This window comes from Pinus tabuliformis, chromosome J, assembly GCF_031772625.1.
Source record: "Pinus tabuliformis cultivar Carrire ecotype Pingquan chromosome J, CPIR1, whole genome shotgun sequence".
In the NCBI taxonomy this organism is placed as follows: Eukaryota; Viridiplantae; Streptophyta; class Pinopsida; order Pinales; family Pinaceae; genus Pinus; species Pinus tabuliformis.
Window position 1 is genome coordinate 1,238,726,432 of NC_142295.1, and position 8,588 is coordinate 1,238,735,019.

Here is an 8,588-nt window from a genome sequence, read left to right on the forward strand (position 1 = left end):
TTCGGTGAAAATTCTATTGTTTCTTTCTCTTGCAATAATGATGAATGTCGATTGCCACATTTGAGGCCATGAACTTTGCCTGAAGTCCCTAAGTGGTGTATTGTATGTATATAATATTCTTTTATAATGATGTGGATGTACCTTTTAGTAGTTCTTCAATTCTTTTGTAGTCACCATCCACTGAATGGTGGCATGCCCTTATGTTTTAGTTTTTTTCCATGTTAATTCCATTTATAAAATTATTTACAAGCCACTTAAATTTGTTTTTGTATAATTATTTATGTGCCACTTCCACTTTGAACAACTTAATATCCATAATTTGTGTTAAAATTTCAAAAAAAAATATATTGATAACAAATTTTATGAGGTGACTGATGTAGGGTCACCCCCTCTTTGCCCACATAGTACGCATGTAAAAATGCATACTCACACTTGTCCCAAGTATTTAACTCTTTAAGGAGTCAAAATCTTCAACCTCTAATGGTTAAGGCCCTATTCATCAATTCCTTTATATCAGAACTCAGTCACCCCGCTTCAACCTTCTATCGGGACTTTAAACCTCCTCATTAACCTTCATTATCCCATAAGCCACATACATATAACCTTCTCCCTTTAATACATTGGTTACATATGTTTTAAACATATACAACCTTCCATCATTGGACTTATATATAAAGTCCCATATATGCACACTCCATCTCTTATAACTAATTACAAAGGAAATATATACGCAAACATACCTTTTCCACCTTGGTATGGCCTTGGTGCATTTCTCAAAGTTTATCTTTATCACAATCGGGTTTTGGCTCTTCCACGATCACATTACATATGTGCCTCATCACCCCTTCCCCTCTGATATACGACTATCGGAAGTGTTTGAATAACACTTTAGTCTTAAAATACTTGGCACAATACTTTACCACAATACAGGAATACATGGGAATTACACGAAATCCCGCTCCAAAACACATAAGCAAATCTCAAATCTTATACACCCGCTTTTATAAAATCGTCAAGTCCGCACCTTTAGTTTCTCCACAGCGCTGATCCTCCGAACTCCGATAAGCCCGATCTCCGATCTAATTATGATTGTCAATCTAGACTCAACCTGACGGCAAGGCTTCCACTTGATCAACAAAATGGAACGATGGCTTTCCGCCGTAGATCTTCCTCCCACCAGATCCAACGCTTTACATTAGTTTCAGGTTGAAAACATGCACGGGGGTTAATCACCCGATAAGGCGGTTTCCCCTCACTCCTCCACTGGTACATGTCACGTTATGAATGGAATCGGAGGACGAACCTTTGATACCATTTACCACTCCCTTGCCGCTCGAAATACCACTTAAGGTTATAAATCCGCCTTTTCACCAGTTATCTCCCACACTCTCCTCTTATGCGATGACCATTGATCTATACGATCGATGGCTCTCATCTTTTTGTCGCCTATGCCGTTGATCTATAAGATCCAACGGTGCTTAAATTTCGATGACTCGCTTCCTCCTTCGTCCCTTCCTTCATTGCTTTCACTGTTTCTTTAGAATTTCTTTATGGTTTTGGTTATTTCTTCAGGGTTTCTCTTTCCGCCTCTGTTGCTCAATTTCTCTGAGTTAAACTCCTCTGCGAATTCTCACTTTGCTACTTATCTCTAAAGCTTCACTCTGTTACTTCAATTGGATTCTAAAACCCGTGATGATTCCTCTGAATCATTCTACTCCTCTGCGTATCCTTCAGAATTCTACCTGCAACCCTGTTATAGAACCTACGAATTCACATGTACTTCATTCATAAATACTCATTTCACACAGTTACACAACTAGGAATAAACCTTTGTATACATAAGTATAAACAAATGATTACATTCGAAACTCTATGTGTCGCACAGGCCTGATCTTCAACTATCAGTGGCCTCCTCCCTCTACTCTTCTTGTGGGCTTACATTTATACCAGAAAGGTTCTTTGAACTAATTCTGGTTCCAATCCTAGATTTACTGAACTGACCCCTAAATGTCCTCTATCCTCTATGTCCACTTCTAATCTCCATTTAATTCCTAAGAGCTCTTTCTCGTTCCTCGAATCATGAAACTGATTTAAGAGTCCTAATTGACTTCTAACTCTTTTTTCTTTATTAACCACTCATGTTCTCATTTATTTGGGAGCATTTACAAAACATCTCACATTATCTAATTAATTCCTATTCTATGCACTCAAAAGCCTAAATATTACATTAATTCATCACTTAGGAATCCAACTTCCTTAAAATACATGACCCCCCATGTCTACTTAATTACAATGATTTTCTCTGGGGTTGAATGCTCCTGCATCAAACTCCCAAAGTAGAAAATATTCATGATCTCCTAATCATGTGTCTTCTGTTCTTTGTCTTCCTGGATCCCATACTTTGTTTTGTAACTGTCCAAATGTCTTGTTCCTTTGCTGCTGCTATACTTCTACTGTCTTTTGTTCCTTCTTCTTTTCTTTGTCAATCAGGTTCATTCTCTGATTGATCATTCTTCCTGCTACTATCATTTTCCTCCCTATAGCCTGTTTCATCATTAGCTACCACAATTATTCAATTTCTTTTTCCAACACATCTTTGGGTTGGTCCATACTCTACCACTTACTTCTTCCTCTTTCTCTTTGTTTTAGGTTGTTGTTGTTGTCCGCTAACTCTTCAAACTGTTGTTGGTTAATTTTAGTTTGTAGTTGTTGGTTTACTTTTTCTTCTACTTTTTCTCTTGTTCCAACTTTTGCTTTGCTTACTGCCTCCCCATCATCCTTACCCTCTTTCATGATTATTTCAGTTTGCACTGAATCATGACTTTCCAGCCTTCTCTCCAGCAATTGAGCATCTCTGTTCCATGGATTAAATTCTTCTACAGAATCTTCTTCTTTCATCTTTATTTGGCTGCTCATCTGTGCCAAATTTCCTGCAACATCTGCAACAAAACCTACATTCACAACACATTTGTTAAAATAAAAAACATAAGGCTTCTATGCCTCATCTTCCTTTGGCAACAATTCAGTTTGCTGCTTTGTTTCTTTCTCCTCTGTCAGCACATCAGTATGTTGTGTTGAATTCTCAAAAGAACTCATGAGACTGTCAACTACTCTTTCTTCCACATCATCTACTCTGATGATGTCTTCCTGCTCTTGTCCACTGTAGTGAACTCCTTCTTGTGCAGTGTCAAATTGTTGAACCTTCATTACCAACTCTTTTTCCTTATGATTGTCATTCATGACAATTTTTTTTCTTCCTTTTTTAGCAATCTATCTTGAACATCTATCCTTTGTTTTTCCATTTCCCTTATTTGAATGTCTAATTTTCTATATAACTCAATAATTTCAATTGGAGTAAACTTGGAAATTTCACACAATTTTCCATACCTTCCTTTGTTATTGAGAAATCATAAGATGTCCTTTTTCCCGTTGCTAAGTTCTTTGCATAGACTTCTTCTTCCTTAACATCTTTTAGTAAATGTCCTTCTTTCTTACTAACTGTCTCAACAACTTCCATGGCTATTTCCACTATACCTATCATCATGGTGAATTGATGATCCTTTACTATGTTTTCAGCTAACATAGTCTCTTCTTCTTGAGTACATGTTTCCTTGTTGTCCCTATGTAACTCTTCTCCGAGAGTTCTCCTTGTCTCACCATCTACATTAAAATTATACCGTATTTGGTTTTCATCAATAACATTAATCAAACTCATTTGATTACCTTTTTGAGACAGTATTCCTTCATTCCTCATCAAAATAAGATCCTAAATCTCCATCTCTATGATAGCTTCTTTAGATCCATCCATAGACTTTTTCTTCTGTATGCAGTCAAGTTCTTCTTCTTCTGAGAAGTTTTCTTTTTTACCTTTTACTTCTAGATCTGTATCTCCTCTAAAGATATCTTCGAATGGTTGCTTTTCTCATGAAATACCTACTATCATACATAAACTATCAGTTTTAAAAACATAAGACCCTGTGGTCTCATTGGATGCTTTAGCCATCATATCTCCTTATTGTTCCAAGTTCCCTTTTTGACTCAGAAATTCTTTGATGGTCTCCTCTTCAATCTCCTCAAGCCCTTCACTTGGTTTCTTGATATCTTTCCCCAACTGTATATGAGACCTATCTATCTCATCTTCTTCCAGAACAAAATTTAGATTCTGCTTGTCCTCTTCCTTCTTTATGACAATATCAGCAAATTGTCCTTCTTTACATGTTTCACCTGCAAACATACAAAAATTGTCAGATTTAAAACCATGTGATCCTTTGGCCTCACTTGAAGTTTCAATCTTCAAGTATTCATCTCCCAGAATTTCTCCCTGTTCTGGTTCACAAATGGACTCTTCCATTTCCAATTCAACTTCCTTGAGTTTTTCCCTCAGCCACTTTACTTGCTTTTGTTGTAACCTTCTCTACAACTTATGCCACTTCACTAGCTTCTTCCTCAATACCCAACCTAATCTCTGGCTTTCCTCTAGTATTCTCCTTAATGCATCGAGTTGTTCTTTTAACTCTGCAATCTCCTTGTCAATTTCCTCTTGACTCATCCTCTTGCCATTTGCCTTGGCATCCTCTTTCTTCATATTTCTTTTGTTTTGGTCTTCCTCAGAACCTCTACTATGACTATCAGTAGCCATCTTCTTCTTCTCTATCTTCATGAGCTCCTCACTCACTCACTATGAGTTGTATTAAAGCCTCTGCAATAACAAGTCCTCCTTGTTGCAAGTTACCTCACCAAGCTTTCCTTTGTACTTGGTATTTTGGAAAGCCCTTGGTTCTCTGTCTCTGGAACCTCCTTTGAGCACTTCTCTTTGCTCCTTATAGGCTTAAACTCATCTGCACTTCTCAAGAACACAACTGTCCTCTTGTATTTCAATCAACATGAAATACTTGGTTCTGACCTCTTCTTCTTTCACTTAGAAAGTCTTACCAGCTTCCTTCATCCCTTATCAATTCTACCCACATCCTTTGTGGAATTTCCTTTGTGATCTACAACAATCCCTCTGCAGTAACAAGTCTCCTTCTTGCTACATATGCCTCACTAAGCTTCTCTCCTTTAACCTCAGTCTTTTAGCATCTTTCTAGTTCTTTCCTTTGGAATCAATTGAACACTCCTTTCTCTAGATTGTTGCAACCTTCACACCTTCTTATGCTGTCACCTACATATCAATGTATAAACACACATTCACAAATCAAAACAGAACATATCACCTCACCTTCAAGATCTCAGCATGATCTTGTTCCACCATTCCACCTGTACCTTAAATGGATTGTCCTCTGTTTCTTGCATCTGCAAGTTTTTCTACATATCCCCTTTGTGTCCTTACTGTCTATGAGATTAGAATATGATCCTTCCTCTTGCCTGCATAAACACCTTAACATAGAACTCTGTTCTTAATTCTTTCAAAGAAATGTTCACAAAGAGCTTCTTTATTCAGCTCTGATACCAATGATGCAAGGTTACCCCCACTTTTCCCACATAGTACGCTTGTAAAAATGCATACTCACACTTGTCCCAAGTATTTAGCTCTCGAAGGAGTCAAAATATTCAACCTCTAATGGTTAAGGCCCTATTCATCAGTTCCTTTATATCGGAACTCAATCACCCCGCTTCAACCTTCTATCAGGAGTTTAAACCTCCTCATTAACATTCATTATCCCATAAGCCACATACATATAAAATTCTCCCTTTAATACATTGGTTACATATGTTTTAAACGTATAAAACCTTCCATCATTGGACTTATATATAAAGTCCCATATATGCGCGCTCCATCCTTTATAAATAATTACAAAAGAAATATATACGCAAACGTACCTTTTCCACCTTGGTATGGCCTTGGCGCATTTCTTGAGGTTTACCTTTATCGCAATCTGGTTTCGTATCTTCCGCAGTCACATTATATATGTGCCTCATCACCTCTTCCCTCTGATATGCGACTATAGGAAGCATTTGAATAACGCTTTAGTCTTAAAATACTCGGCACAATACTTTACCACAATACAGGAATACACGGGAATTACACGAAATCCCACTCTGAAACAGATAAGCGGATCTAAAATCTTATACACCCGCTTTTATAAAATTGTCGGGTCTGCACCTTTAGTTGCTCCACAACGTTGCTCTTCCGAACTCTGATAAGCCCATTCTCCGATCTAATTATGACAGTCGATCTAGACTCGATCTGACAACAGGGCTTCCACCCAATCAACAAAATGGAACAATGGATTTCCACCGTAGATCTTCCTCCCACCAGATCCAATGCTTTACACTAGTTTCAGGTTGATAAAATGCACGGGGGTTAACCGCCCGATAAATTGGTTTCCACTCACTCCTCCACGGCTATGTGTTGCGTTATGAATGGAATTAGAGGACTAAGCTTCGATACCATTTACTACTCCCTTGCTGCCCGAAATACCACTTAAGGTTATAAATCCACCTTTTCACTAGTTATCTCCCACGCTGTCCTCTTATGTGATGACCATTGATCTATACAATCGATGGCTCTCATCCTTTTGTGATGCAACCATATGGCTGCGACAACCTAACTCCTTATCGAGATTAATTCACCGTGATAAACCTTCAAAGCTTCATGCCACATATATATATCGGAAGCGTTATATCGGTGTTTTTTCTTCAAAAATGAGACCACTTAAGTTGTCGGGCCCATTACACTATCGGAAGTGTCTCATATCGCTTTTAGCCTAAAAAAAACCCTGATCAATACTTTTTAATGCAATACATAGAAACGCGGAAATACACGGAAAAACCCCACTCCACACATATATCCGGATCTCAAATTTATACATCTGCATTCATATATATCAGAGGATCTGTCCTTTGGGCCATCACCTTACTGTGTGCTTCGATTACCGATCCCTAATCGGTTGATCTGCACCATTCAACACATCCTCTGATCCAGTAGTCCACATTGTCTCTGAACATTTAAATTGACACGTCGATTCTCCACTGTCAATCTTCGCGTAGTGGATCTGACAGTACACATCTTATTTTGGGTGGACAATTTATACATGGATTAATCGCCCGATAAAGCGGTTTCCCTATTCACCCTCACTGCTACATGTCGGACGGTGAATAGGATCGGGTGATCACCGTTCAATACTACTTACAGTCCTTACACCACCTGGAATACCATACACTATTACAAATTCGCTTCTGTGATCCAACGGCCATGGTTGATCGCGATCCAACGGCTACGATTTAATCGCATATCGCATAGTCGCCATCCTCCAAACCAAGCTCTGTCTGCTCTAAAGTTTCGATCTAATATTCTTACGGATCCGATAAAGTATAGAGCCTTGTCTATAAAAGGTTCAAGTCTGGATTTCAAATCTGACTATGTTTTGCGCTCATTTTTAGTGTAAACTGGGTTTTTCACTTGCGAAAACAAAACCTATGTAAATAGACTTCTCCAACCCGTATCAAACAAAGATATTTAAAATAAAGCCATGAATACTATCAATAACATGATTTAGGCGTTTAAACATAACACAACAAAAGGATATTCACCCGCCCTAAATACAAAGAATCTGGAAGCACACAAGGGTTTCCACAGGTCTGGTAATCAGTCATAAACACAACAATATCATTCATTCAACATAAAATGATTAAAGAGTCTCGCCTTGGCCGATTACACAAATTAGAAGACCTTTGTTTCAATTACAATCCACACACTATTCTGCTCTCCTGAATCCTTCCTCTTTTGCCCGATTCTTCAATTAGTGGCTTCTGTTCCTAATCTTCCTGTAGGCTTACAATTCCCTTATGAATCCTCTCTCTCTGTCTCTCGATTCCACCTTCCAGAAAAGAAAGGAAATTACATATAAGTTCTATCTAATAGTTTCCTTCCACAAATGAAGGAATTCACTATATTTTAAGAAATCAAATCCTACTCTAACTAATCATTATAGCTAATTGGCTTGATCTCCATGTAGGGAGGATCACTCGCCACTTATTTCGCAATTCTGTTCAGAATTAGGAAACAATTAACCACTTACATAATTTGAAATTAATACAATTAAATAACCAATTCTTCCTCCAAACTTTCATTAGCCACAACATGTGACCACACCATCACATTGCTGGCTAGGCCTAGATGCCCCTGCATCAGACTCCCAAGGTTAAAAATAATCATGATCTCCTGATCATGTGCTTTTGATCTGTGTCCTCCCGGATCCCATACTTTGTTCAGTAGTCTGTCCTTGGTTACTGCTGTTGTTTTTTGTCCTTCAGTCTCCATGCTTTATGTTGCATTGTCCCATTAACTATGTTGTACTATTTGCTTTTGTCTTTTTCATATATCTTACTACTTTTTTCTCATCATCACAATTTATGTCAGGCTTACACACTTTAATTTGAAATTTACCATTACCTTCACCTGTACCATTCTTTCCAGCCAATCTTCATTCTTTCTTTTGTCCTATATTTAGTTTATTGGAATGTTGTTGTATGAGTCTCCACAAATCATCAATTTCTTTGTCCACTTCACTTCTGAGATGATGAATACTATCCTTCTGCGACTGATTGTGTTCTTGAATAAGAACATCATAATCCCTATGCCAATG